Source organism: Antedon mediterranea, chromosome 3 (genome assembly GCF_964355755.1).
Source record: "Antedon mediterranea chromosome 3, ecAntMedi1.1, whole genome shotgun sequence".
Taxonomy (NCBI): Eukaryota; Metazoa; Echinodermata; class Crinoidea; order Comatulida; family Antedonidae; genus Antedon; species Antedon mediterranea.
In genome coordinates, this window is record NC_092672.1 from 14,019,521 (window position 1) to 14,042,166 (window position 22,646).

General features: G+C 39.7%; 61 non-coding genes across 61 annotated transcripts; all 61 read left to right on the forward strand.

Annotated features, from left to right (window-relative positions):
- The first annotated feature begins 76 nt into the window (after window positions 1–76).
- Trnal-aag (transfer RNA leucine (anticodon AAG)) lies at window positions 77–158 on the forward strand. Its single transcript has one exon. It is a non-coding gene; the product is annotated as a tRNA-Leu (tRNA).
- Window positions 159–260: 102 nt separating this feature from the next.
- On the forward strand, window positions 261–342 carry Trnal-uag (transfer RNA leucine (anticodon UAG)). Its single transcript has one exon. It is a non-coding gene; the product is annotated as a tRNA-Leu (tRNA).
- Window positions 343–444: 102 nt separating this feature from the next.
- Window positions 445–526, forward strand: Trnal-uag (transfer RNA leucine (anticodon UAG)). The gene has a single exon. It is a non-coding gene; the product is annotated as a tRNA-Leu (tRNA).
- A 98-nt stretch (window positions 527–624) lies between these two features.
- Trnal-aag (transfer RNA leucine (anticodon AAG)) lies at window positions 625–706 on the forward strand. Its single transcript has one exon. It is a non-coding gene; the product is annotated as a tRNA-Leu (tRNA).
- A 102-nt stretch (window positions 707–808) lies between these two features.
- Window positions 809–890, forward strand: Trnal-uag (transfer RNA leucine (anticodon UAG)). The gene has a single exon. It is a non-coding gene; the product is annotated as a tRNA-Leu (tRNA).
- Window positions 891–992: 102 nt separating this feature from the next.
- Trnal-aag (transfer RNA leucine (anticodon AAG)) lies at window positions 993–1,074 on the forward strand. The gene has a single exon. It is a non-coding gene; the product is annotated as a tRNA-Leu (tRNA).
- Window positions 1,075–1,662: 588 nt separating this feature from the next.
- On the forward strand, window positions 1,663–1,744 carry Trnal-uag (transfer RNA leucine (anticodon UAG)). The gene is given in 2 exon segments: window positions 1,663–1,700; window positions 1,710–1,744. It is a non-coding gene; the product is annotated as a tRNA-Leu (tRNA).
- Window positions 1,745–2,184: 440 nt separating this feature from the next.
- On the forward strand, window positions 2,185–2,266 carry Trnal-uag (transfer RNA leucine (anticodon UAG)). Its single transcript has one exon. It is a non-coding gene; the product is annotated as a tRNA-Leu (tRNA).
- A 275-nt stretch (window positions 2,267–2,541) lies between these two features.
- Window positions 2,542–2,623, forward strand: Trnal-aag (transfer RNA leucine (anticodon AAG)). The gene has a single exon. It is a non-coding gene; the product is annotated as a tRNA-Leu (tRNA).
- Window positions 2,624–2,909: 286 nt separating this feature from the next.
- On the forward strand, window positions 2,910–2,991 carry Trnal-uag (transfer RNA leucine (anticodon UAG)). The gene has a single exon. It is a non-coding gene; the product is annotated as a tRNA-Leu (tRNA).
- A 102-nt stretch (window positions 2,992–3,093) lies between these two features.
- Window positions 3,094–3,175, forward strand: Trnal-aag (transfer RNA leucine (anticodon AAG)). Its single transcript has one exon. It is a non-coding gene; the product is annotated as a tRNA-Leu (tRNA).
- A 469-nt stretch (window positions 3,176–3,644) lies between these two features.
- Window positions 3,645–3,726, forward strand: Trnal-uag (transfer RNA leucine (anticodon UAG)). The gene has a single exon. It is a non-coding gene; the product is annotated as a tRNA-Leu (tRNA).
- Window positions 3,727–3,828: 102 nt separating this feature from the next.
- Trnal-aag (transfer RNA leucine (anticodon AAG)) lies at window positions 3,829–3,910 on the forward strand. Its single transcript has one exon. It is a non-coding gene; the product is annotated as a tRNA-Leu (tRNA).
- A 102-nt stretch (window positions 3,911–4,012) lies between these two features.
- On the forward strand, window positions 4,013–4,094 carry Trnal-uag (transfer RNA leucine (anticodon UAG)). Its single transcript has one exon. It is a non-coding gene; the product is annotated as a tRNA-Leu (tRNA).
- Window positions 4,095–4,196: 102 nt separating this feature from the next.
- Window positions 4,197–4,278, forward strand: Trnal-uag (transfer RNA leucine (anticodon UAG)). The gene has a single exon. It is a non-coding gene; the product is annotated as a tRNA-Leu (tRNA).
- A 102-nt stretch (window positions 4,279–4,380) lies between these two features.
- Window positions 4,381–4,462, forward strand: Trnal-uag (transfer RNA leucine (anticodon UAG)). Its single transcript has one exon. It is a non-coding gene; the product is annotated as a tRNA-Leu (tRNA).
- A 102-nt stretch (window positions 4,463–4,564) lies between these two features.
- Trnal-uag (transfer RNA leucine (anticodon UAG)) lies at window positions 4,565–4,646 on the forward strand. Its single transcript has one exon. It is a non-coding gene; the product is annotated as a tRNA-Leu (tRNA).
- Window positions 4,647–4,932: 286 nt separating this feature from the next.
- On the forward strand, window positions 4,933–5,014 carry Trnal-uag (transfer RNA leucine (anticodon UAG)). Its single transcript has one exon. It is a non-coding gene; the product is annotated as a tRNA-Leu (tRNA).
- A 102-nt stretch (window positions 5,015–5,116) lies between these two features.
- Window positions 5,117–5,198, forward strand: Trnal-aag (transfer RNA leucine (anticodon AAG)). Its single transcript has one exon. It is a non-coding gene; the product is annotated as a tRNA-Leu (tRNA).
- Window positions 5,199–5,300: 102 nt separating this feature from the next.
- Window positions 5,301–5,382, forward strand: Trnal-uag (transfer RNA leucine (anticodon UAG)). The gene has a single exon. It is a non-coding gene; the product is annotated as a tRNA-Leu (tRNA).
- A 102-nt stretch (window positions 5,383–5,484) lies between these two features.
- Trnal-aag (transfer RNA leucine (anticodon AAG)) lies at window positions 5,485–5,566 on the forward strand. Its single transcript has one exon. It is a non-coding gene; the product is annotated as a tRNA-Leu (tRNA).
- A 754-nt stretch (window positions 5,567–6,320) lies between these two features.
- On the forward strand, window positions 6,321–6,402 carry Trnal-aag (transfer RNA leucine (anticodon AAG)). Its single transcript has one exon. It is a non-coding gene; the product is annotated as a tRNA-Leu (tRNA).
- Window positions 6,403–6,687: 285 nt separating this feature from the next.
- Window positions 6,688–6,769, forward strand: Trnal-uag (transfer RNA leucine (anticodon UAG)). The gene has a single exon. It is a non-coding gene; the product is annotated as a tRNA-Leu (tRNA).
- A 102-nt stretch (window positions 6,770–6,871) lies between these two features.
- On the forward strand, window positions 6,872–6,953 carry Trnal-uag (transfer RNA leucine (anticodon UAG)). Its single transcript has one exon. It is a non-coding gene; the product is annotated as a tRNA-Leu (tRNA).
- Window positions 6,954–7,055: 102 nt separating this feature from the next.
- Window positions 7,056–7,137, forward strand: Trnal-aag (transfer RNA leucine (anticodon AAG)). The gene has a single exon. It is a non-coding gene; the product is annotated as a tRNA-Leu (tRNA).
- Window positions 7,138–7,725: 588 nt separating this feature from the next.
- Trnal-aag (transfer RNA leucine (anticodon AAG)) lies at window positions 7,726–7,807 on the forward strand. Its single transcript has one exon. It is a non-coding gene; the product is annotated as a tRNA-Leu (tRNA).
- A 102-nt stretch (window positions 7,808–7,909) lies between these two features.
- Trnal-uag (transfer RNA leucine (anticodon UAG)) lies at window positions 7,910–7,991 on the forward strand. The gene has a single exon. It is a non-coding gene; the product is annotated as a tRNA-Leu (tRNA).
- A 102-nt stretch (window positions 7,992–8,093) lies between these two features.
- Trnal-uag (transfer RNA leucine (anticodon UAG)) lies at window positions 8,094–8,175 on the forward strand. Its single transcript has one exon. It is a non-coding gene; the product is annotated as a tRNA-Leu (tRNA).
- Window positions 8,176–8,277: 102 nt separating this feature from the next.
- On the forward strand, window positions 8,278–8,359 carry Trnal-uag (transfer RNA leucine (anticodon UAG)). The gene has a single exon. It is a non-coding gene; the product is annotated as a tRNA-Leu (tRNA).
- Window positions 8,360–8,461: 102 nt separating this feature from the next.
- Window positions 8,462–8,543, forward strand: Trnal-uag (transfer RNA leucine (anticodon UAG)). The gene has a single exon. It is a non-coding gene; the product is annotated as a tRNA-Leu (tRNA).
- A 102-nt stretch (window positions 8,544–8,645) lies between these two features.
- On the forward strand, window positions 8,646–8,727 carry Trnal-aag (transfer RNA leucine (anticodon AAG)). Its single transcript has one exon. It is a non-coding gene; the product is annotated as a tRNA-Leu (tRNA).
- A 60-nt stretch (window positions 8,728–8,787) lies between these two features.
- On the forward strand, window positions 8,788–8,869 carry Trnal-aag (transfer RNA leucine (anticodon AAG)). The gene has a single exon. It is a non-coding gene; the product is annotated as a tRNA-Leu (tRNA).
- A 102-nt stretch (window positions 8,870–8,971) lies between these two features.
- Trnal-uag (transfer RNA leucine (anticodon UAG)) lies at window positions 8,972–9,053 on the forward strand. The gene has a single exon. It is a non-coding gene; the product is annotated as a tRNA-Leu (tRNA).
- Window positions 9,054–9,151: 98 nt separating this feature from the next.
- Window positions 9,152–9,233, forward strand: Trnal-aag (transfer RNA leucine (anticodon AAG)). Its single transcript has one exon. It is a non-coding gene; the product is annotated as a tRNA-Leu (tRNA).
- A 102-nt stretch (window positions 9,234–9,335) lies between these two features.
- On the forward strand, window positions 9,336–9,417 carry Trnal-uag (transfer RNA leucine (anticodon UAG)). The gene has a single exon. It is a non-coding gene; the product is annotated as a tRNA-Leu (tRNA).
- Window positions 9,418–9,519: 102 nt separating this feature from the next.
- On the forward strand, window positions 9,520–9,601 carry Trnal-aag (transfer RNA leucine (anticodon AAG)). The gene has a single exon. It is a non-coding gene; the product is annotated as a tRNA-Leu (tRNA).
- Window positions 9,602–10,189: 588 nt separating this feature from the next.
- Window positions 10,190–10,271, forward strand: Trnal-uag (transfer RNA leucine (anticodon UAG)). Its single transcript is given in 2 exon segments — window positions 10,190–10,227; window positions 10,237–10,271. It is a non-coding gene; the product is annotated as a tRNA-Leu (tRNA).
- Window positions 10,272–10,343: 72 nt separating this feature from the next.
- Window positions 10,344–10,425, forward strand: Trnal-uag (transfer RNA leucine (anticodon UAG)). The gene has a single exon. It is a non-coding gene; the product is annotated as a tRNA-Leu (tRNA).
- A 102-nt stretch (window positions 10,426–10,527) lies between these two features.
- Trnal-aag (transfer RNA leucine (anticodon AAG)) lies at window positions 10,528–10,609 on the forward strand. The gene has a single exon. It is a non-coding gene; the product is annotated as a tRNA-Leu (tRNA).
- Window positions 10,610–10,711: 102 nt separating this feature from the next.
- Trnal-uag (transfer RNA leucine (anticodon UAG)) lies at window positions 10,712–10,793 on the forward strand. Its single transcript has one exon. It is a non-coding gene; the product is annotated as a tRNA-Leu (tRNA).
- Window positions 10,794–11,074: 281 nt separating this feature from the next.
- Window positions 11,075–11,156, forward strand: Trnal-uag (transfer RNA leucine (anticodon UAG)). Its single transcript has one exon. It is a non-coding gene; the product is annotated as a tRNA-Leu (tRNA).
- A 286-nt stretch (window positions 11,157–11,442) lies between these two features.
- Trnal-uag (transfer RNA leucine (anticodon UAG)) lies at window positions 11,443–11,524 on the forward strand. Its single transcript has one exon. It is a non-coding gene; the product is annotated as a tRNA-Leu (tRNA).
- Window positions 11,525–11,626: 102 nt separating this feature from the next.
- Trnal-uag (transfer RNA leucine (anticodon UAG)) lies at window positions 11,627–11,708 on the forward strand. The gene has a single exon. It is a non-coding gene; the product is annotated as a tRNA-Leu (tRNA).
- A 102-nt stretch (window positions 11,709–11,810) lies between these two features.
- Window positions 11,811–11,892, forward strand: Trnal-uag (transfer RNA leucine (anticodon UAG)). The gene is given in 2 exon segments: window positions 11,811–11,848; window positions 11,858–11,892. It is a non-coding gene; the product is annotated as a tRNA-Leu (tRNA).
- Window positions 11,893–12,362: 470 nt separating this feature from the next.
- On the forward strand, window positions 12,363–12,444 carry Trnal-uag (transfer RNA leucine (anticodon UAG)). Its single transcript is given in 2 exon segments — window positions 12,363–12,400; window positions 12,410–12,444. It is a non-coding gene; the product is annotated as a tRNA-Leu (tRNA).
- A 72-nt stretch (window positions 12,445–12,516) lies between these two features.
- On the forward strand, window positions 12,517–12,598 carry Trnal-uag (transfer RNA leucine (anticodon UAG)). The gene has a single exon. It is a non-coding gene; the product is annotated as a tRNA-Leu (tRNA).
- Window positions 12,599–12,700: 102 nt separating this feature from the next.
- On the forward strand, window positions 12,701–12,782 carry Trnal-uag (transfer RNA leucine (anticodon UAG)). Its single transcript is given in 2 exon segments — window positions 12,701–12,738; window positions 12,748–12,782. It is a non-coding gene; the product is annotated as a tRNA-Leu (tRNA).
- A 470-nt stretch (window positions 12,783–13,252) lies between these two features.
- Window positions 13,253–13,334, forward strand: Trnal-uag (transfer RNA leucine (anticodon UAG)). The gene is given in 2 exon segments: window positions 13,253–13,290; window positions 13,300–13,334. It is a non-coding gene; the product is annotated as a tRNA-Leu (tRNA).
- A 251-nt stretch (window positions 13,335–13,585) lies between these two features.
- On the forward strand, window positions 13,586–13,667 carry Trnal-uag (transfer RNA leucine (anticodon UAG)). Its single transcript has one exon. It is a non-coding gene; the product is annotated as a tRNA-Leu (tRNA).
- Window positions 13,668–13,769: 102 nt separating this feature from the next.
- Trnal-aag (transfer RNA leucine (anticodon AAG)) lies at window positions 13,770–13,851 on the forward strand. The gene has a single exon. It is a non-coding gene; the product is annotated as a tRNA-Leu (tRNA).
- A 102-nt stretch (window positions 13,852–13,953) lies between these two features.
- Trnal-uag (transfer RNA leucine (anticodon UAG)) lies at window positions 13,954–14,035 on the forward strand. The gene has a single exon. It is a non-coding gene; the product is annotated as a tRNA-Leu (tRNA).
- A 102-nt stretch (window positions 14,036–14,137) lies between these two features.
- Trnal-uag (transfer RNA leucine (anticodon UAG)) lies at window positions 14,138–14,219 on the forward strand. Its single transcript has one exon. It is a non-coding gene; the product is annotated as a tRNA-Leu (tRNA).
- Window positions 14,220–14,689: 470 nt separating this feature from the next.
- Trnal-aag (transfer RNA leucine (anticodon AAG)) lies at window positions 14,690–14,771 on the forward strand. Its single transcript has one exon. It is a non-coding gene; the product is annotated as a tRNA-Leu (tRNA).
- A 102-nt stretch (window positions 14,772–14,873) lies between these two features.
- Trnal-uag (transfer RNA leucine (anticodon UAG)) lies at window positions 14,874–14,955 on the forward strand. Its single transcript has one exon. It is a non-coding gene; the product is annotated as a tRNA-Leu (tRNA).
- A 102-nt stretch (window positions 14,956–15,057) lies between these two features.
- On the forward strand, window positions 15,058–15,139 carry Trnal-aag (transfer RNA leucine (anticodon AAG)). Its single transcript has one exon. It is a non-coding gene; the product is annotated as a tRNA-Leu (tRNA).
- Window positions 15,140–15,241: 102 nt separating this feature from the next.
- Window positions 15,242–15,323, forward strand: Trnal-uag (transfer RNA leucine (anticodon UAG)). The gene has a single exon. It is a non-coding gene; the product is annotated as a tRNA-Leu (tRNA).
- A 102-nt stretch (window positions 15,324–15,425) lies between these two features.
- Trnal-uag (transfer RNA leucine (anticodon UAG)) lies at window positions 15,426–15,507 on the forward strand. The gene has a single exon. It is a non-coding gene; the product is annotated as a tRNA-Leu (tRNA).
- A 286-nt stretch (window positions 15,508–15,793) lies between these two features.
- Window positions 15,794–15,875, forward strand: Trnal-uag (transfer RNA leucine (anticodon UAG)). The gene has a single exon. It is a non-coding gene; the product is annotated as a tRNA-Leu (tRNA).
- Window positions 15,876–16,161: 286 nt separating this feature from the next.
- Trnal-aag (transfer RNA leucine (anticodon AAG)) lies at window positions 16,162–16,243 on the forward strand. Its single transcript has one exon. It is a non-coding gene; the product is annotated as a tRNA-Leu (tRNA).
- A 102-nt stretch (window positions 16,244–16,345) lies between these two features.
- Window positions 16,346–16,427, forward strand: Trnal-uag (transfer RNA leucine (anticodon UAG)). Its single transcript has one exon. It is a non-coding gene; the product is annotated as a tRNA-Leu (tRNA).
- Window positions 16,428–16,528: 101 nt separating this feature from the next.
- Window positions 16,529–16,610, forward strand: Trnal-aag (transfer RNA leucine (anticodon AAG)). The gene has a single exon. It is a non-coding gene; the product is annotated as a tRNA-Leu (tRNA).
- The last annotated feature ends 6,036 nt before the right edge of the window (window positions 16,611–22,646 follow it).

Consider the following 22,646-nt stretch of genomic DNA (forward strand, 5'->3'; position numbering starts at 1 on the left):
ACGTACAAATGATATAATGTAAAAATTCATTAGAAATACCGTAACCTTTTTTCTAAATAAATGTGACAACATTCGAGGTAGCGTGGCCGAGCGGTCTAAGGCGCTGGTTTAAGGCACCAGTCATTTCGATGGCGTGGGTTCGAATCCCACCGCTGCCAATTTGGCTTTACCGGCTAACTACATAACGTACAAATGATATAATGTAAAAATTCATTAGAAATACCGAAACCATTTTTCTAACTAAATTTACCAACATTTAAGGTAGCGTGGCCGAGCGGTCTAAGGCGCTGGTTTTAGGGACCAGTAATTTCGATGGCGTGGGTTCGAATCCCACCGCTGCCAATATTCTTTTACCGGCTCACTACATAACGTACAAATAATATAATGTAAAAAATCATGAGAATTACCGAAACCATTTTTCTAACTAAATTTACCAACATTTAAGGTAGCGTGGCCGAGCGGTTTAAGGCGTTGGTTTTAGGCACCAGTCATTTCGATGGCGTGGGTTCGAATCCCACCGCTGCCAATATTCTTTTACCGGCTTCATAACGTACAAATGATATAATGTAAAAATTCATTAGAAATACCGAAACCTTTTTCCTAAATAAATATGACAACATTTAAGGTAGCGTGGCCGAGCGGTCTAAGGCACTGGTTTAAGGCACCAGTCAGATCAATGGCGTAGGTTCGAATCCCACCGCTGCCAATATGGTTTTACCAGCTCAAAACATAACGTACAAATGATATAATGTAAAAATTCATTAGAAATACCGAAACCTTTTTTCTAAATAAATGTGACAACATGCAAGGTAGCGTGGCCGAGCGGTCTAAGGCGTTGGTTTTAGGCACCAGTCATTTCGATGGCGTGGGTTCGAATCCCACCGCTGCCAATATTCTTTTACCGGCTAACTACATAACGTACAAATGATATAATGTAAAAATTCATTAGAAATACCGAAACCTTTTTTCTAAATAAATGTGACAACATTCAAGGTAGCGTGGCCGAGCGGTCTAAGGCGCTGGTTTAAGGCACCAGTCGTTTCAATGGCGTAGGTTCGAATCCCACCGCTGCCAATATGGTTTTACCAGCTCAAAACATAACGTACAAATGATATAATGTAAAATTTCATTAGAAATACCGAAATAATAATAATAATAATACCACATTTATATAGCGCCCTTTTCATGAGTAATCATGCTCAAAGGCGCTTTACAAGGATTATTACCCCAGTATTTTTTGGGATCAAACACGTATGGAAACATACTCCCATAATGCAGCCGGTAACCAGCGCAAAGTTGTGTCTAGATCTAACTGGGTACCCATTTATACACCTGGGTGGAGAGAGGCAACGTAAGTAAAGTATCTTGCCTACGGATACAAGCAATGCGGCGAGAGTTTGATTCGAACCTAGGTCTGACGATCGGTAGTCCAACGTCCAACACACTGCGCCACACGAAACCTTTTTTCTAAATAAATGTGACAACATGCAAGGTAGCGTGGCCGAGCGGTTTTAGGCAGCAGTCATTTCGATGGCGTGGGTTCGAATCCCACCGCTGCCAATAGGGTTTTACCGGCTCAAAACATAACGTACAAATGATATAATGTAAAAATTCATTAGAAATACCGAAACCATTTTTCTAAATAAATTTACCAACATTAAAGGTAGCGTGGCCGAGCGGTCTAAGGCGTTGGTTTTAGGCAGCAGTCATTTCGATGGCGTGGGTTCGAATCCCACCGCTGCCAATAGGGTTTTTAATGTAAAAAATAATTAGAATTACCGAAACCATTTTTCTAACTTAATTTACCAACATTTAAGGTAGCGTGGCCGAGCAGTCTAAGGCGTTGGTTTTAGGCACCAGTCATTTCGTTGGCGTGGGTTCGAATCCCACCGCTGCCAATATTCTTTTACCGGCTAACTACATAACGTACAAATGATATAATGTAAAAATTCATTAGAAATACCGAAACATTTTTTCCAAATAAATGTGACAACATTCAAGGTAGCGTGGCCGAGCGGTCTAAGGCGCTGGTTTAAGGCACCAGTCATTTCGATGGTGTGGGTTCGAATCACACCGCAGCCAATATTCTTTTACCGGCTCACTACATAACGTACAAATGATATAATGTAAAAAATCATTAGAAATACAGAAACCATTTTTCTAACTAAATTTACCAACATTTAAGGTAGCGTGGCCGACCGGTCTAAGGCGCTGGTTTTAGGCACCAGTCATTTCGATGGCGTGGGTTCGAATCCCACCGCTGCCAATATTCTCTTACAGGCTCATTACCTAACGTACAAATGATATATTGTAAAATTTCATGAGAATTACCTAAACCATTTTCTAACAAAATTCAAGGTAGCGTGGCTGAGCGGTCTAAGGCGCTGGTTTAAGGCACCAGTCATTTCGATGGAGTGGGTTCGTATCACACCGCTGCCAAAATTCTTTTACCGGCTCACCACATAACGTACAAATGATATAATGTAAAAAGTCATTAGCAATACCGAAACCTTTTTTCTAACTAAATGTGACAACATTCAAGGTAGCGTGGCCGAGCGGTCTAAGGCGCTGGTTTAAGGCACCAGTCATTTCGATGGCGTGGGTTCGAATCCCACCGCTGCCAATATTCTTTTACCGGCTAACTACATAACGTACAAATGATATAATGTAAAAATTCATTAGAAATACCGAAACCTTTTTTGTAAATAAATGTGACAACATTCAAGGTAGCGTGGCCGAGCGGTCTAAGGCGCTGGCTTAAGGCACCAGTCATTTCGATGGCGTGTGTTCGAATCCCACCGCTGCCAATATTCTTTTACCGGCTAACTACATAACGTACAAATGATATAATGTAAAAATTCATTAGAAATACCGAAACCATTTTTCTAACTAAATGTGACAACATTCAAGGTAGCGTGGCCGAGCGGTCTAAGGCGTTGGTTTTAGGCACCAGTCATTTCGATGGCGTGGGTTCGAATCCCACCGCTGCCAATATTCTTTTACCGGCTAACTACATAACGTACAAATGATATAATGTAAAAATTCATTAGAAATACCGAAACATTTTTTCTAAATAAATGTGACAACATTCAAGGTAGCGTGGCCGAGCGGTCTAAGGCGCTGGTTTAAGGCACCAGTCTTTTCAATGGCGTAGGTTCGAATCCCACCGCTGCCAATATGGTTTTACCAGCTCAAACATAACGTACAAATGATATAATGTAAAAATTCATTAGAAATACCGAAACCTTTTTTCTAACTAAATGTGACAACATTCAAGGTAGCATGGCCGAGCGGTCTAAGGCGCTGGTTTAAGGCACCAGTCATTTCGATGGCGTGTGTTCGAATCCCACCGCTGCCAATATTCTTTTACCGGCTAACTACATAACGTAAAAATGATATAATGTAAAAATTCATTAGAAATACCGAAACCATTTTTCTAACTAAATTTGCCAACATTTAAGGTAGCGTGGACGAGCGGTCTAAGGCGCTGGTTTTAGGGACCAGTCATTTCGATGGCGTGGGTTCGAATCCCACCGCTGCCAATATTCTTTTACCGGCTCACTACATAACGTACAAATGATATAATGTCAAAAATCATGAGAATTACCGAAACCATTTTTCTAACTAAATTTACCAACATTTAAGGTAGCGTGGCCGAGCGGTCAAAGGCGTTGGTTTTAGGCACCAGTCATTTCGATGGCGTGGGTTCGAATCCCACCGCTGCCAATATTCTTTTACCGGCTAACTACATAACGTACAAATGATATAATGTAAAAATTCATTAGAAATACCGTAACCTTTTTTCTAAATAAATGTGACAACATTCGAGGTAGCGTGGCCGAGCGGTCTAAGGCGCTGGTTTAAGACACCAGTCATTTCGATGGCGTGGGTTCGAATCCCACCGCTGCCAATTTGGTTTTACCGGCTAACTACATAACGTACAAATGATATAATGTAAAAATTCATTAGAAATACCGAAACCATTTTTCTAACTAAATTTACCAACATTTAAGGTAGCGTGGCCGAGCGGTCTAAGGCGCTGGTTTTAGGGACCAGTCATTTCGATGGCGTGGGTTCGAATCCCACCGCTGCCAATATTCTTTTACCGGCTCACTACATAACGTACAAATAATATAATGTAAAAAATCATGAGAATTACCGAAACCATTTTTCTAACTAAATTTACCAACATTTAAGGTAGCGTGGCCGAGCGGTCAAAGGCGTTGGTTTTAGGCACCAGTCATTTCGATGGCGTGGGTTCGAATCCCACCGCTGCCAATATTCTTTTACCGGCTAACTACATAACGTACAAATGATATAATGTAAAAATTCATTAGAAATACCGTAACCTTTTTTCTAAATAAATGTGACAACATTCGAGGTAGCGTGGCCGAGCGGTCTAAGGCGCTGGTTTTAGGCACCAGTCATTTCGATGGCGTGGGTTCGAATCCCACCGCTGCCAATTTGGTTTTACCGGCTAACTACATAACGTACAAATGATATAATGTAAAAATTCATTAGAAATACCGAAACCTTTTTTCTAAATAAATGTGACAACATTCAAGGTAGCGTGGCCGAGCGGTCTAAGGCGTTGGTTTTAGGCACCAGTCATTTCGATGGCGTGGGTTCGAATCCCACCGCTGCCAATATTCTTTTACCGGCTAACTTCATAACGTACAAATGATATAATGTAAAAATTCATTAGAAATACCGAAACCTTTTTTCTAAATAAATCTGACAACATTCAAGGTAACGTGGCCGAGCGGTCTAAGCCGCTGGTTTAAGGTACCAGTCATTTCGATGGCGTGGGTTCGAATCCCACCGCTGCCAATAGGGTTTTACCGGCTCAAAACATAACGTACAAATGATATAATGTAAAAATTCATTAGAAATACCGAAACCTTTTTTCTAAATAAATGTGACAACATTCAAGGTAGCGTGGCCGAGCGGTTTAAGGCGTTGGTTTTAGGCACCAGTCATTTCGATGGCGTGGGTTCGAATCCCACCGCTGCCAATATTCTTTTACCGGCTAACTTCATAACGTACAAATGATATAATGTAAAAATTCATTAGAAATACCGAAACCTTTTTTCTAAATAAATGTGACAACATTCAAGGTAACGTGGCCGAGCGGTCTAAGGCGCTGGTTTAAGGTACCAGTCATTTCGATGGCGTGGGTTCGAATCCCACCGCTGCCAATAGGGTTTTACCGGCTCAAAACATAACGTACAAATGATATAATGTAAAAATTCATTAGAAATACCGAAACCTTTTTTCTAAATAAATGTGACAACATTCAAGGTAGCGTGGCCGAGCGGTTTAAGGCGTTGGTTTTAGGCACCAGTCATTTCGATGGCGTGGGTTCGAATCCCACCGCTGCCAATATTCTTTTACCGGCTAACTACATAACGTACAAATGATATAATGTAAAAATTCATTAGAAATACCGAAACCTTTTTTCTAAATAAATGTGACAACATTCAAGGTAGCGTGGCCGAGCGGTCTAAGGCGCTGGTTTAAGGCACCAGTCGTTTCAATGGCGTAGGTTCGAATCCCACCGCTGCCAATATGGTTTTACCAGCTCAAAACATAACGTACAAATGATATAATGTAAAAATTCATTAGAAATACCGAAACCTTTTTTCTAAATAAATGTGACAACATGCAAGGTAGCGTGGCCGAGCGGTCTAAGGCGCTGGTTTAAGGCGTAGGTTCGAATCCCACCGCTGCCAATATGGTTTTACCAGCTCAAAACATAACGTACAAATGATATAATGTAAAAATTCATTAGAAATACCGAAATAATAAAAATAATAATACCACATTTATATAGCGCCCTTTTCATGAGTAATCATGCTCAAAGGCGCTTTACAAGTATTATTACCCCAGTATTTTTTGGGATCAAACACGTATGGAAACATACTCCCATAATGCAGCCGGTAACCAGCGCAAAGTTGTGTCTAGATCTAACTGGGTACCCATTTATACACCTGGGTGGAGAGAGGCAACGTAAGTAAAGTATCTTGCCTACGGATACAAGCAATGCGGCGAGAGTTGGATTCGAACCTAGGTCTGACGATCGGTAGTCCAACGTCCAACACACTGCGCCACACGAAACCTTTTTTCTAAATAAATGTGACAACATGCAAGGTAGCGTGGCCGAGCGGTTTTAGGCAGCAGTCATTTCGATGGCGTGGGTTCGAATCCCACCGCTGCCAATAGGGTTTTACCGGCTCAAAACATAACGTACAAATTATATAATGTAAAAATTCATTAGAAATACCGAAACCATTTTTCTAAATAAATTTACCAACATTCGAGGTAGCGTGGCCGAGCGGTCTAAGGCGCTGGTTTAAGGCACCAGTCATTTCGATGGCGTGGGTTCGAATCCCACCGCTGCCAATTTGGTTTTACCGGCTAACTACATAACGTACAAATGATATAATGTAAAAATTCATTAGAAATACCGAAACCATTTTTCTAACTAAATTTACCAACATTTAAGGTAGCGTGGCCGAGCGGTCTAAGGCGCTGGTTTTAGGGACCAGTCATTTCGATGGCGTGGGTTCGAATCCCACCGCTGCAATATTCTTTTACCGGCTCACTACATAACGTACAAATAATATAATGTAAAAAATCATGAGAATTACCGAAACCATTTTTCTAACTAAATTTACCAACATTTAAGGTAGCGTGGCCGAGCGGTCAAAGGCGTTGGTTTTAGGCACCAGTCATTTCGATGGCGTGGGTTCGAATCCCACCGCTGCCAATATTCTTTTACCGGCTAACTACATAACGTACAAATGATATAATGTAAAAATTCATTAGAAATACCGTAACCTTTTTTCTAAATAAATGTGACAACATTCGAGGTAGCGTGGCCGAGCGGTCTAAGGCGCTGGTTTTAGGCACCAGTCATTTCGATGGCGTGGGTTCGAATCCCACCGCTGCCAATATTCTTTTACCGGCTAACTACATAACGTACAAATGATATAATGTAAAAATTCATTAGAAATACCGAAACCTTTTTTCTAAATAAATGTGACAACATTCAAGGTAGCGTGGCCGAGCGGTCTAAGGCGCTGGTTTAAGGCACCAGTCGTTTCAATGGCGTAGGTTCGAATCCCACCGCTGCCAATATGGTTTTACCAGCTCAAAACATAACGTACAAATGATATAATGTAAAAATTCATTAGAAATACCGAAATAATAATAATAATAATACCACATTTATATAGCGCCCTTTTCATGAGTAATCTTGCTCAAAGGCGCTTTACAAGGATTATTACCCCAGTATTTTTTGGGATCAAACACGTATGGAAACATACTCCCATAATGCAGCCGGTAACCAGCGCAAAGTTGTGTCTAGATCTAACTGGGTACCCATTTATACACCTGGGTGGAGAGAGGCAACGTAAGTAAAGTATCTTGCCTACGGATACAAGCAATGCGGCGAGAGTTGGATTCGAACCTAGGTCTGACGATCGGTAGTCCAACGTCCAACACACTGCGCCACACGAAACCTTTTTTCTAAATAAATGTGACAACATGCAAGGTAGCGTGGCCGAGCGGTTTTAGGCAGCAGTCATTTCGATGGCGTGGGTTCGAATCCCACCGCTGCCAATAGGGTTTTACCGGCTCAAAACATAACGTACAAATGATATAATGTAAAAATTCATTAGAAATACCGAAACCATTTTTCTAAATAAATTTACCAACATTCGAGGTAGCGTGGCCGAGCGGTCTAAGGCGCTGGTTTAAGGCACCAGTCATTTCGATGGCGTGGGTTCGAATCCCACCGCTGCCAATTTGGTTTTACCGGCTAACTACATAACGTACAAATGATATAATGTAAAAATTCATTAGAAATACCGAAACCATTTTTCTAACTAAATTTACCAACATTTAAGGTAGCGTGGCCGAGCGGTCTAAGGCGCTGGTTTTAGGGACCAGTCATTTCGATGGCGTGGGTTCGAATCCCACCGCTGCCAATATTCTTTTACCGGCTCACTACATAACGTACAAATAATATAATGTAAAAAATCATGAGAATTACCGAAACCATTTTTCTAACTAAATTTACCAACATTTAAGGTAGCGTGGCCGAGCGGTCAAAGGCGTTGGTTTTAGGCACCAGTCATTTCGATGGCGTGGGTTCGAATCCCACCGCTGCCAATATTCTTTTACCGGCTAACTACATAACGTACAAATGATATAATGTAAAAATTCATTAGAAATACCGTAACCTTTTTTCTAAATAAATGTGACAACATTCGAGGTAGCGTGGCCGAGCGGTCTAAGGCGCTGGTTTTAGGCACCAGTCATTTCGATGGCGTGGGTTCGAATCCCACCGCTGCCAATTTGGTTTTACCGGCTAACTACATAACGTACAAATGATATAATGTAAAAATTCATTAGAAATACCGAAACCTTTTTTCTAAATAAATGTGACAACATTCAAGGTAGCGTGGCCGAGCGGTCTAAGGCGTTGGTTTTAGGCACCAGTCATTTCGATGGCGTGGGTTCGAATCCCACCGCTGCCAATATTTTTTTACCGGCTAACTTCATAACGTACAAATGATATAATGTAAAAATTCATTAGAAATACCGAAACCTTTTTTCTAAATAAATGTGACAACATTCAAGGTAACGTGGCCGAGCGGTCTAAGGCGCTGGTTTAAGGTACCAGTCATTTCAATGGCGTAGGTTCGAATCCCACCGCTGCCAATATGGTTTTACCAGCTCAAAACATAACGTACAATTCTAAATAAATGTGACAACATGCAAGGTAGCGTGGCCGAGCGGTCTAAGGCGCTGGTTTAAGGCACCAGTCATTTCGATGGCGTGGGTTCGAATCCCACCGCTGCCAATAGGGTTTTACCGGCTCAAAACATAACGTACAAATGATATAATGTAAAAATTCATTAGAAATACCGAAACCTTTTTTCTAAATAAATGTGACAACATTCAAGGTAGCGTGGCCGAGTGGTTTAAGGCGTTGGTTTTAGGCACCAGTCATTTCGATGGCGTGGGTTCGAATCCCACCGCTGCCAATATTCTTTTACCGGCTTCATAACGTACAAATGATATAATGTAAAAATTCATTAGAAATACCGAAACCTTTTTCCTAAATAAATATGACAACATTTAAGGTAGCGTGGCCGAGCGGTCTAAGGCACTGGTTTAAGGCACCAGTCAGATCAATGGCGTAGGTTCGAATCCCACCGCTGCCAATATGGTTTTACCAGCTCAAAACATAACGTACAAATGATATAATGTAAAAATTCATTAGAAATACCGAAACCTTTTTTCTAAATATATGTGACAACATGCAAGGTAGCGTGGCCGAGCGGTCTAAGGCGTTGGTTTTAGGCACCAGTCATTTCGATGGCGTGGGTTCGAATCCCACCGCTGCCAATATTCTTTTACCGGCTAACTACATAACGTACAAATGATATAATGTAAAAATTCATTAGAAATACCGAAACCTTTTTTCTAAATAAATGTGACAACATTCAAGGTAGCGTGGCCGAGCGGTCTAAGGCGCTGGTTTAAGGCACCAGTCGTTTCAATGGCGTAGGTTCGAATCCCACCGCTGCCAATATGGTTTTACCAGCTCAAAACATAACGTACAAATGATATAATGTAAAATTTCATTAGAAATACCGAAATAATAATAATAATAATACCACATTTATATAGCGCCCTTTTCATGAGTAATCATGCTCAAAGGCGCTTTACAAGGATTATTACCCCAGTATTTTTTGGGATCAAACACGTATGGAAACATACTCCCATAATGCAGCCGGTAACCAGCGCAAAGTTGTGTCTAGATCTAACTGGGTACCCATTTATACACCTGGGTGGAGAGAGGCAACGTAAGTAAAGTATCTTGCCTACGGATACAAGCAATGCGGCGAGAGTTGGATTCGAACCTAGGTCTGACGATCGGTAGTCCAACGTCCAACACACTGCGCCACACGAAACCTTTTTTCTAAATAAATGTGACAACATGCAAGGTAGCGTGGCCGAGCGGTTTTAGGCAGCAGTCATTTCGATGGCGTGGGTTCGAATCCCACCGCTGCCAATAGGGTTTTACCGGCTCAAAACATAACGTACAAATGATATAATGTAAAAATTCATTAGAAATACCGAAACCATTTTTCTAAATAAATTTACCAACATTAAAGGTAGCGTGGCCGAGCGGTCTAAGGCGTTGGTTTTAGGCAGCAGTCATTTCGATGGCGTGGGTTCGAATCCCACCGCTGCCAATAGAGTTTTTAATGTAAAAAATAATTAGAATTACCGAAACCATTTTTCTAACTTAATTTACCAACATTTAAGGTAGCGTGGCCGAGCAGTCTAAGGCGTTGGTTTTAGGCACCAGTCATTTCGTTGGCGTGGGTTCGAATCCCACCGCTGCCAATATTCTTTTACCGGCTAACTACATAACGTACAAATGATATAATGTAAAAATTCATTAGAAATACCGAAACATTTTTTCCAAATAAATGTGACAACATTCAAGGTAGCGTGGCCGAGCGGTCTAAGGCGCTGGTTTAAGGCACCAGTCATTCCGATGGCGTGGGTTCGAATCCCACCGCTGCCAATATTCTTTTACCGGCTAACTACATAACGTACAAATGATATAATGTAAAAATTCATTAGAAATACCGAAACCATTTTTCTAACTAAATGTGACAACATTCAAGGTAGCGTGGCCGAGCGGTCTAAGGCGTTGGTTTTAGGCACCAGTCATTTCGATGGCGTGGGTTCGAATCCCACAGCTGCCAATATTCTTTTACCGGCTCAAAACATAACGTACAAATGATATAATGTAAAAATTCATTAGAAATACCGAAACCATTTTTCTAAATAAATTTACCAACATTAAAGGTAGCGTGGCCGAGCGGTCTAAGGCGTTGGTTTTAGGCAGCAGTCATTTCGATGGCATGGGTTCGAATCCTACCGCTGCCAATATTCTTTTACAGGATCATAACGTACAAATGATATATTGTAAAATTTCATGAGAAATACCTCAACCATTTTTCTAACTAAATGTTACAACATTTAAGGTAGCGTGGCCGAGCGGTTTTTGGCGCTGGTTTTAGGCACCAGTCATTTCGATGGCGTGGGTTCGAATCCCACCGCTGCCAATATTCTTTTACCGGCTCACTACATAACGTACAAATGATATAATGTAAAAAATCATGAGAATTACCGAAACCATTTTTCTAACTAAATTTACCAACATTTAAGGTAGCGTGGCCGAGCGGTCTAAGGGGCTGGTTTAAGGCGCCAGTAATTTCGATGGCGTGGGTTCGAATCCCACCACTGCCAATATTCTTTTACCGGCTAACTACATAACGTAAAAATGATATAATGTAAAAATTCATTAGAAATACCGTAACCTTTTTTCTAAATAAATGTGACAACATTCAAGGTAGCGTGGCCGAGCGGTCTAAGGCGCTGGTTTTAGGGACCAGTCATTTCGATGGCGTGGGTTCGAATCCCACCGCTGCCAATATTCTTTTACCGGCTCACTACATAACGTACAAATGATATAATGTAAAAAATCATGAGAATTACCGAAACCATTTTTCTAACTAAATTTACCAACATTTAAGGTAGCGTGGCCGAGCGGTCAAAGGCGTTGGTTTTAGGCACCAGTCATTTCGATGGCGTGGGTTCGAATCCCACCGCTGCCAATATTCTTTTACCGGCTAACTACATAACGTACAAATGATATAATGTAAAAATTCATTAGAAATACCGTAACCTTTTTTCTAAATAAATGTGACAACATGCAAGGTAGCGTGGCCGAGCGGTCTAAGGCGTTGGTTTTAGGCAGCAGTCATTTCGATGGCGTGGGTTCGAATCCCACCGCTGCCAATATTCTTTTACCGGCTAACTACATAACGTACAAATGATATAATGAAAAAATTCATTAGAAATACCGAAACCTTTTTTCTAAATAAATGTGACAACATTCAAGGTAGCGTGGCCGAGCGGTCTGAGGCGCTGGTTTAAGGCACCAGTTATTTCAATGGCGTAGGTTCGAATCAAACCGCAGCCAATATTCTTTTACCGGCTAACTTCATAACGTACAAATGATATAATGTAAAAATTCATTAGAAATACCGAAACCTTTTTTCTAAATAAATGTGACAACATGCAAGGTAGCGTGGCCGAGCGGTCTAAGTCGTTGGTTTTAGGCAGCAGTCATTTCGATGGCGTGGGTTCGAATCCCACCGCTGCCAATAGGGTTTTACCGGCTCAAAACATAACGTACAAATTATATAATGTAAAAATTCATTAGAAATACCGAAACCATTTTTCTAAATAAATTTACCAACATTAAAGGTAGCGTGGCCGAGCGGTCTAAGGCGTTGGTTTTAGGCAGCAGTCATTTCGATGGCGTGGGTTCGAATCCCACCGCTGCCAATAGGGTTTTTAATGTAAAAAATCATGAGAATTACCGAAACCATTTTTCTAACTAAATTTACCAACATTTAAGGTAGCGTGGCCGAGCGGTCAAAGGCGTTGGTTTTAGGCACCAGTCATTTCGATGGCGTGGGTTCGAATCCCACCGCTGCCAATATTCTTTTACCGGCTAACTACATAACGTACAAATGATATAATGTAAAAATTCATTAGAAATACCGTAACCTTTTTTCTAAATAAATGTGACAACATGCAAGGTAGCGTGGCCGAGCGGTCTAAGGCGTTGGTTTTAGGCAGCAGTCATTTCGATGGCGTGGGTTCGAATCCCACCGCTGCCAATATTCTTTTACCGGCTAACTACATAACGTACAAATGATATAATGAAAAAATTCATTAGAAATACCGAAACCTTTTTTCTAAATAAATGTGACAACATTCAAGGTAGCGTGGCCGAGCGGTCTGAGGCGCTGGTTTAAGGCACCAGTTATTTCAATGGCGTAGGTTCGAATCAAACCGCAGCCAATATTCTTTTACCGGCTAACTTCATAACGTACAAATGATATAATGTAAATATTCATTAGAAATACCGAAACCTTTTTTCTAAATAAATGTGACAACATGCAAGGTAGCGTGGCCGAGCGGTCTAAGTCGTTGGTTTTAGGCAGCAGTCATTTCGATGGCGTGGGTTCGAATCCCACCGCTGCCAATAGGGTTTTACCGGCTCAAAACATAACGTACAAATTATATAATGTAAAAATTCATTAGAAATACCGAAACCATTTTTCTAAATAAATTTACCAACATTAAAGGTAGCGTGGCCGAGCGGTCTAAGGCGTTGGTTTTAGGCAGCAGTCATTTCGATGGCGTGGGTTCGAATCCCACCGCTGCCAATAGGGTTTTTAATGTAAAAAATCATGAGAATTACCGAAACCATTTTTCTAACTAAATTTACCAACATTTAAGGTAGCGTGGCCGAGCGGTCTAATGCGCTGGTTTTAGGCACCAGTCATTTCGATGGCATGGGTTCGAATCCTACCGCTGCCAATATTCTTTTACAGGATCATAACGTACAAATGATATATTGTAAAATTTCATGAGAAATACCTCAACCATTTTTCTAACTAAATGTTACAACATTTAAGGTAGCGTGGTCGAGCGGTCTAAGGCGCTGGTTTTAGGCACCAGTCATTTCGATGGCGTGGGTTCGAATCCCACCGCTGCCAATATTCTTTTACCGGCTCACTACATAACGTACAAATGATATAATGTAAAAAATCATGAGAATTACCGAAACCATTTTTCTAACTAAATTTACCAACATTTAAGGTAGCGTGGCCGAGCGGTCTAAGGTGCTGGTTTAAGGCACCAGTAATTTCGATGGCGTGGGTTCGAATCCCACCGCTGCCAATATTCTTTTACCGGCTAACTACATAACGTACAAATGATATAATGTAAAAATTCATTAGAAATACCGTAACCTTTTTTCTAAATAAATGTGACAACATTCAAGGTAGCGTGGCCGAGCGGTCTAAGGCGCTGGTTTTAGGCACCAGTCATTTCGATGGCGTGGGTTCGAATCCCACCGCTGCCAATATTCTTTTACCGGCTCACTACATAACGTACAAATGATATAATGTAAAAAATCATGAGAATTACCGAAACCATTTTTCTAACTAAATTTACCAACATTTAAGGTAGCGTGGCCGAGCGGTCAAAGGCGTTGGTTTTAGGCACCAGTCATTTCGATGGCGTGGGTTCGAATCCCACCGCTGCCAATATTCTTTTACCGGCTAACTACATAACGTACAAATGATATAATGTAAAAATTCATTAGAAATACCGTAACCTTTTTTCTAAATAAATGTAACAACATTCAAGGTAGCGTGGCCGAGCGGTCTAAAGCGCTGGTTTAAGGCACCAGTCATTTCGATGGCGTGGGTTCGAATTCCACCGCTGCCAATTTGGTTTTACCGGCTAACTACATAACGTACAAATGATATAATGTAAAAATTCATTTGAAATACTGAAACCTTTTTTCTAAATAAATGTGACAACATTCAAGGTAGCGTGACCGAGCGGTCTAAGGCACTGGTTTAAGGCACCAGTCATTTCAATGGCGTAGGTTCGAATCCCACCGCTGCCAATATGGTTTTACCAGCTCAAAACATAACGTACAAATGATATAATGTAAAAATTCATTAGAAATACCGAAACCTTTTTTCTAAATAAATGTGACAACATGCAAGGTAGCGTGGCCGAGCGGTCTAAGGCGCTGGTTTAAGGCACCAGTCATTTCGATGGCGTGGGTTCGAATCCCACCGCTGCCAATAGGGTTTTACCGGCTCAAAACATAACGTACAAATGATATAATGTAAAAATTCATTAGAAATACCGAAACCATTTTTCTAACTAAATTTACCAACATTTAAGGTAGCGTGGCCGAGCGGTCTAAGGCGTTGGTTTTAGGCACCAGTCATTTCGATGGCGTGGGTTCGAATCCCACCGCTGCCAATATTCTTTTACCGGCTCACTACATAACGTACAAATGATATAATGTAAAAAATCATGAGAATTACCGAAACCATTTTTCTAACTAAATTTACCAACATTTAAGGTAGCGTGGCCGAGCGGTCTAAGGTGCTGGTTTAAGGCACCAGTAATTTCGATGGCGTGGGTTCGAATCCCACCGCTGCCAATATTCTTTTACCGGCTAACTACATAACGTACAAATGATATAATGTAAAAATTCATTAGAAATACCGTAACCTTTTTTCTAAATAAATGTGACAACATTCAAGGTAGCGTGGCCGAGCGGTCTAAGGCGCTGGTTTTAGGCACCAGTCATTTCGATGGCGTGGGTTCGAATCCCACCGCTGCCAATATTCTTTTACCGGCTCACTACATAACGTACAAATGATATAATGTAAAAAATCATGAGAATTACCGAAACCATTTTTCTAACTAAATTTACCAACATTTAAGGTAGCGTGGCCGAGCGGTCAAAGGCGTTGGTTTTAGGCACCAGTCATTTCGATGGCGTGGGTTCGAATCCCACCGCTGCCAATATTCTTTTACCGGCTAACTACATAACGTACAAATGATATAATGTAAAAATTCATTAGAAATACCGTAACCTTTTTTCTAAATAAATGTAACAACATTCAAGGTAGCGTGGCCGAGCGGTCTAAAGCGCTGGTTTAAGGCACCAGTCATTTCGATGGCGTGGGTTCGAATTCCACCGCTGCCAATTTGGTTTTACCGGCTAACTACATAACGTACAAATGATATAATGTAAAAATTCATTTGAAATACTGAAACCTTTTTTCTAAATAAATGTGACAACATTCAAGGTAGCGTGGCCGAGCGGTCTAAGGCGTTGGTTTTAGGCACCAGTCATTTCGATGGCGTGGGTTCGAATCCCACCGCTGCCAATATTCTTTTACCGGCTAACTACATAACGTACAAATGATATAATGTAAAAATTCATTAGAAATACCGAAACCTTTTTTCTAAATAAATGTGACAACATTCAAGGTAGCGTGACCGAGCGGTCTAAGGCACTGGTTTAAGGCACCAGTCATTTCAATGGCGTAGGTTCGAATCCCACCGCTGCCAATATGGTTTTACCAGCTCAAAACATAACGTACAAATGATATAATGTAAAAATTCATTAGAAATACCGAAACCTTTTTTCTAAATAAATGTGACAACATGCAAGGTAGCGTGGCCGAGCGGTCTAAGGCGCTGGTTTAAGGCACCAGTCATTTCGATGGCGTGGGTTCGAATCCCACCGCTGCCAATAGGGTTTTACCGGCTCAAAACATAACGTACAAATGATATAATGTAAAAATTCATTAGAAATACCGAAACCATTTTTCTAACTAAATTTACCAACATTTAAGGTAGCGTGGCCGAGCGGTCTAAGGCGTTGGTTTTAGGCACCAGTCATTTCGATGGCGTGGGTTCGAATCCCACCGCTGCCAATATTCTTTTACCGGCTAACTACATAACGTACAAATGATATAATGTAAAAATTCATTAGAAATACCGAAACATTTTTCTAAATAAATGTGACAACATTCAAGGTAGCGTGGCCGAGCGGTCTAAGGCGCTGGTTTAAGGCACCAGTCATTTCAATGGCGTAGGTTCGAATCCCACCGCTGCCAATATTCTTTTACCGGCTCACTACATAACGTACAAATGATATAATGTAAAAAGTCATTAGAAATACCAAAACCTTTTTTCTAAATAAATGTGACAACATTCAAGTTAGCGTGGCCCTATAATAATTAATCAACTATTTTTTGCCTAGCCTAGGCAACTAGGCCTAGTCAGGCGGGTCAGACAGATCGGAGAGCCTACCACCTAGGCTAGGCCTAGACTAGTCATGATGAACTTAGCAAAACTATAATATTGTATGTCTTTCTTTTTTACTTTACATTCAAATCTAGACCTACTGTACTGTACCCGTGGCACGTGTGGCGTGGCCGAGCGGTCTAAGGCATTGGTTTAAGACACCAGCCATTATTACTAGTGCGTGGGTTCGACATGTTTACCGCCTCATTTGATAATGTACAAATCGAATTAACTCGTGAGAAAAACCGAAACCATTTTTTGTTATAATAATGTACAGATATTTGTTGATAAATTTAACATAGATGAATTAAAACAGAATTCTTTTTTAAACATATGTGTAGTTTATTATGGAAAAGTGTAAAACGTAAAAACTGTATCAGTCCTATCTTTATTTTTTGTTCGATCACTATTTAGACAATATTCACGAATGAAAATAATCGAATTTAATTTGCTTTCAACGAGACTCATCTAAATATGAACACATCCGATAATTGACTGAATTTACCAGGATAAAATATGATACCGATGCGGTCTAATTCCACTGTTAATAATACATTTGTAATTTTAATAATAATAATTTTTAATGTATTTTCTATTTCTTTCCATAATTACAGATAGGCCTACAGGATAAATCATATCGAGGAGTTAAAATAGTACATCAACCGACGATCCAACAGAAGCACAAATAATGCTTTCTTAAAACAAAACTAAGTTTAATCCTTAAGCTATTCATTTTATAAGCACGTCTTCCATCATATGACTTGATCGTTTTTTTGTTTAGTTTTCCATCATTGGCATTCAATCAGTTAAAACATGGACACAACGACAACCTCAATTATCGAGATCCACAAAATGACAACAATGTTGACAACATCCTCGTTAACACAATACCAACAACATCATATTTACTAAATCGTATTTACAATGGCTTATACAGATATTGTATCATCCAACCGAAACTAACTTTTCTTTGACACACTCCTCGCTTGTGTATTCGCTCAATGAGAAACATGTTTATACTGACGTGCTTTTCGTCAATTGTCGAGAATGTGAATGTGACCCAATGTGTGTAGCATACGCCTCTTTCCACATATCCATTGTTTGATGATTACACGTGAACGCAATAAACATAAAAAATCCTTGTAGTCCGTTGAGAATTATGAAGATGTACCAAAGAACAGGTTTATCAGTGTATACAGTGAGGAATACTAAACTCCAAGTCACTCCCATTAAAATCGATAACTGAAGTAAGAAATTTAAAAATCCAATGTTAAATGTTGTAAACATGTTATGTATTACGGTATTTTAGCACCGCTCAATGATAGATTTCTAAAGTGTCACTATAAGTAAGTTGTCTATGTATGTAAACAGTTAGCAGCGCCTGCCTAGTGGGACCCAGTTAAGGAGTCTAATATCAATGTATGTAGGCCTATACATACCTTTATATATAATTTGAGTTCATCTTTTCGTTTGTTTCTTCTTTGATTTTCTTGAACCGCAAATTCGGTGACTCTGTGAACTTTCCAAATTTCTACCACTGTTATCAAGTATAAAACACAATTCAAAGCAATACTAAGTGATACTGGAACGCCAAAGGCAAGCAGGAGTGATTGTCTATCCGAAAACCAACAAAATGTTTCTCCTCCGTAACTAAAATCAAATTTACTGCTAAAATGAATGACAGTGCACGACATTACGATTATTAAGGGAATTCCCCAGCCATAAAGCAGATATAAGCTCAGCAGATGTCGTTTCTTTGAGGTGTTAATATTAGGTATTGATGACTGAGTTCCAAACACTCTTGCTAAATCAAATGCTAGAACGTTGGTCCAAGAAAACAGTGCAAGCCAGAAGAAGTGCATTACAATGGCTGTTGCAGTGCATAGCTGCCGTGGTTGAGTTATGTAGGCAATAGACAGCATTATCAATTGTGCAAAGAACAATGCTATTATAAGGCATAGGCGACAGATACCGGGTAGATTAAGCAGAGAACGAAAACAAAGTTGAGTTAAAATGGACATAAACAGCGATATTAATGATATTACACACACCAATGTATTCAAAACAGTCATAGTGCTGTCATATGAGAAAATACCTTCAGATGTAACATTAATATGAACGTTCCTTAAAATTCGACATGAAACTTTTGAATCGTCTGTTGTCCAAGTAATCCAATCGCCATCTTCAACAAGTGAATGTTGATCCTGTAAAATATCTGGTCCAACGACATTACAAGATGTGATACAAACAAATTTGTCGTCAGCCGATGCTCCACCAACATTGCTATTTCTTTGTTCTTTTTTATTAATTTCAGAAATATTAGAGTTACTACCAACTAACAGTGTAATGTCAAATGCATTGTTGTTTTTCGCAAAAAGATATTCGGACTCGGTAACGATTGTTCCATTAACACAACTCAGGCACTGTTGAAAGATTTCGTCATAATACTCATTTTTATTACACATTAGCAATTCTACAGCATCATCTTTGAGCAAAACATGAACTTCAAATATTTCTTTGTAAATAGGCTTACCAATATCACCAACATTTTCGTAAACATCAACAATATCACCATCGATGTGAATTTCGCTGTTAAAAATATCCATCGAAATTTCCAATTGATTACACATTTTGCACATGTAATTTTTATACTTTACATTATTATAAATAACAACGTCGAGAAAAGCAGTACAGCCCAACATGATATCAGCTTGAAAGTGGAAGAGGCAAGTGTCCACGAGAAACAACGAGCATTTTCGCATCTCGATAGCATCTTTACTGATTCCTTCAACTACGGACTCTGTCGAATAGTTATAACTTTTCATTTCATTTGTTATGTTATAAGATGTAAAATTATTTGTCAACGTATTGTTGGTAATGTCCATACTATTACAAATGGCACAGAATTCGTTGGCGTATACATAACCTCTGGGGTCATACACCAAGGTTTCCATTGTTACGTTGAGTATTCCTTCTACGCATTTACGTCTGATGTTTTCAATAGTCCACGATGTCCGGCATGTTACTACGGTTAAAATTCCTTCAAAAGATGGCTGGAGGCCCTCAGGATAATTGACACAACTCCATCGAGGTTTGGTTGGATCTGCTGAAATTGATAGTTGGTCATTGAAAGACGTTGCCATTGTTTTGAATTTGTAACCATCACCACAGTAGTATAAGTAGTCGCTGCAACAGTCGCCATAGAATAGACACATATCATCACAGGCACACTTACTTACAATGAATGTCTGACAGCGCTCTCTACAAGAGTTCCACAAGAACATTTCTTTAGATGCAAAAGTGATTTTTGTTGAAACTGCAAAAAAAGAAGTTATTAGCGGGCATGTATACCTCCCTGTTATTAGACTCTCATCGTTATTGAGGACGACGATTGGTGCAACGATACATTAAACAAGTTTAGACCATTGCATTTATTTGAGCAATAAACCAACTAAAGCGGTAACAAGTTAGACTATAGCAAACAAACAAAACCATTATGCTAATATTCGTTCCAAATTTCCTGATTCTGCTTTAACGATTGAAATCAGTTTACCATAATTGTTATATTCGATGCATTTAATTGCATAGTATATTTTGATTTTAAATCATAAAACTGCATTGAAAACATTATCAACATTATGAACAAGTTAATAATCCTACTTTCTTTTCAAATGAGAACCATTGCTGTTTTAAAGGCTGCTTTAACAGTTGAAATTGAAAAAAAAATCATTAATTTACCATTTTGTGAACCTCCAACGTCCAAGATAAATAGACAGCATATAAAGACGCTCCACTTCATATTCATGCTTTTTCTCATTTCATTCAGACAACTTCATCTCACCGACTCGTACTATCAACTATATCAAACAAATGCATATTTGTATTTTAATCTATGTATTAAGTACCTACATTTAAATGGCACAGATTAATTTAAGACAATATACATGACAGGGGATCTTTTTTATTCTCTCATAATCAAACTACTCATGAATTATTTATGATTATTCACCATAAAATCCAATGTCAACAATTATTGGCTTAGTGATATAAGTAGAGATAGTTTAACAAATATTAAGAAACCAAACCAACTGGCTGCATCCGGTATTAAATTCATCTGAGTGACGAAATGATACTTTGCAGTTAAGTGATGATTGACCGCATTGATGTTTGTCAGGATGGTTGATCTAATTTACGATTGGGAATGGGTAAGGCGTTCTTCTGACCTAGGCTTAGTTGTATTGGATGTGCAAACAGTTTCTCACATTCATATTTCAATAAACATAATAAATATCCCTATGCTTAATTTACCTTTCCACAAGGCCGTAGCTTATCTTTTTTAAATGTCAATTATTGTTAAATAACAATTCGACAATTCGAGTGGATTACACAACGGTTTGCTTCTAACAATAGAACACTGTACCAAGACAGATTCGTTGCGACAAATTGATGCTGTTGTTACAGCCCTTACAGACGCAGGCCCGTAGCCAGGGGGGGTTTTTATGGTTCGGGCGAACCCCCCCTTTACAGCGAACCCCCCTTAACCAACTGCGAACCCCCCATCCCCGACATGCCCAATACCTCACGCTCATCTCCAAAAATCCTCCAAATACGTGCCCCACAGTACAAAAAGTTGTTTGTAAATTGAAAAATTCGTAAACTTGTTCGTGAACCTTCTTCTCTGTATGAGCGTCAACTGGTGATACGTGTCTGTAAATTTCTAAAAGCTGCAAATGAATTGCCGATTTTAACCTGAAAAATAAATGTTTGGTCCCTGCATGTAACATGATATTGACGCGTCTCATAGCGAGCTGGCGCACGAACGATTCGTACAAAGGACACCGCCAGACAACTGCGTACCTATAATTGTTTAGATCACTGGCAGTCAGGCAGCATGCATAAAGTATATAGCCTTCCGACGTACATCAATGTGTGACTATGAAGTATAATGTATCATAGAGGATTATAGTGAATATTAATATTTTACACTATAATATCTATGGTATCAAGTACTGTAGTTCACATTATGGCATCCGATTATTTTTTTCTAGACCACCAGCCGATACGTACTAAAATGTATCAATATCACCTATTTACATATTTATATTCCTCAACAAATTGCTGTAAATAAATATTATAGATAGAGCTAGCAAATAGCATTTGCCTTCACCCAGTGTGCTTTTTTCGGGGCTGCTCCTAGATATACGTTCGCATTGAACTTGAACGCAAAACAAAATACGGAGTAAATGATCAAACAATCGGCGGTTCAGCACAGAGCATGCGCATCTAACATACGGCAACAAATAGTTATGGTCATTTAAATTATCGACGTGTTTGAGGAGGAGGAAAAAAGTACGATCTTTTTGCTCATTGGTTATATAGCATGCTGCACGAGAGTGTCTTTTCCGGCCATCTAGGGGTGTCATTTAACAAAATTCGCTTCGCATCAGGCTGGGGGAGGGGGGGGGGGGTTGACCCAAATATTTAGTGTCCGAACCCCCCCTTGACAGATCCTGGCTACGGCCCTGCAGACGTGTGATCGTTTCAGTATTTTGTACGTACTTTACACATTGAGGTCCGTTTCATTAGTACTTGTCCACGTTTTCAACGAAGTGGATGTCAACGTGCCCATGAACGTATGATATAATGACCATTAACCTAGTGCGTAATTCCACTGGCGGCTGCCTAAATCTTATTATTTTTTTGTTTAATGAAATTGAAATGACGAAAATGCATCGATGACGTCACATCACTGCCATATTTGGGCACCTCACACTTTTAAACAAATGTGATAGTGTAAATAGAGCTTTAGGCAATCTAACCCCCTACTAAGTCTATGCTTCATTTTA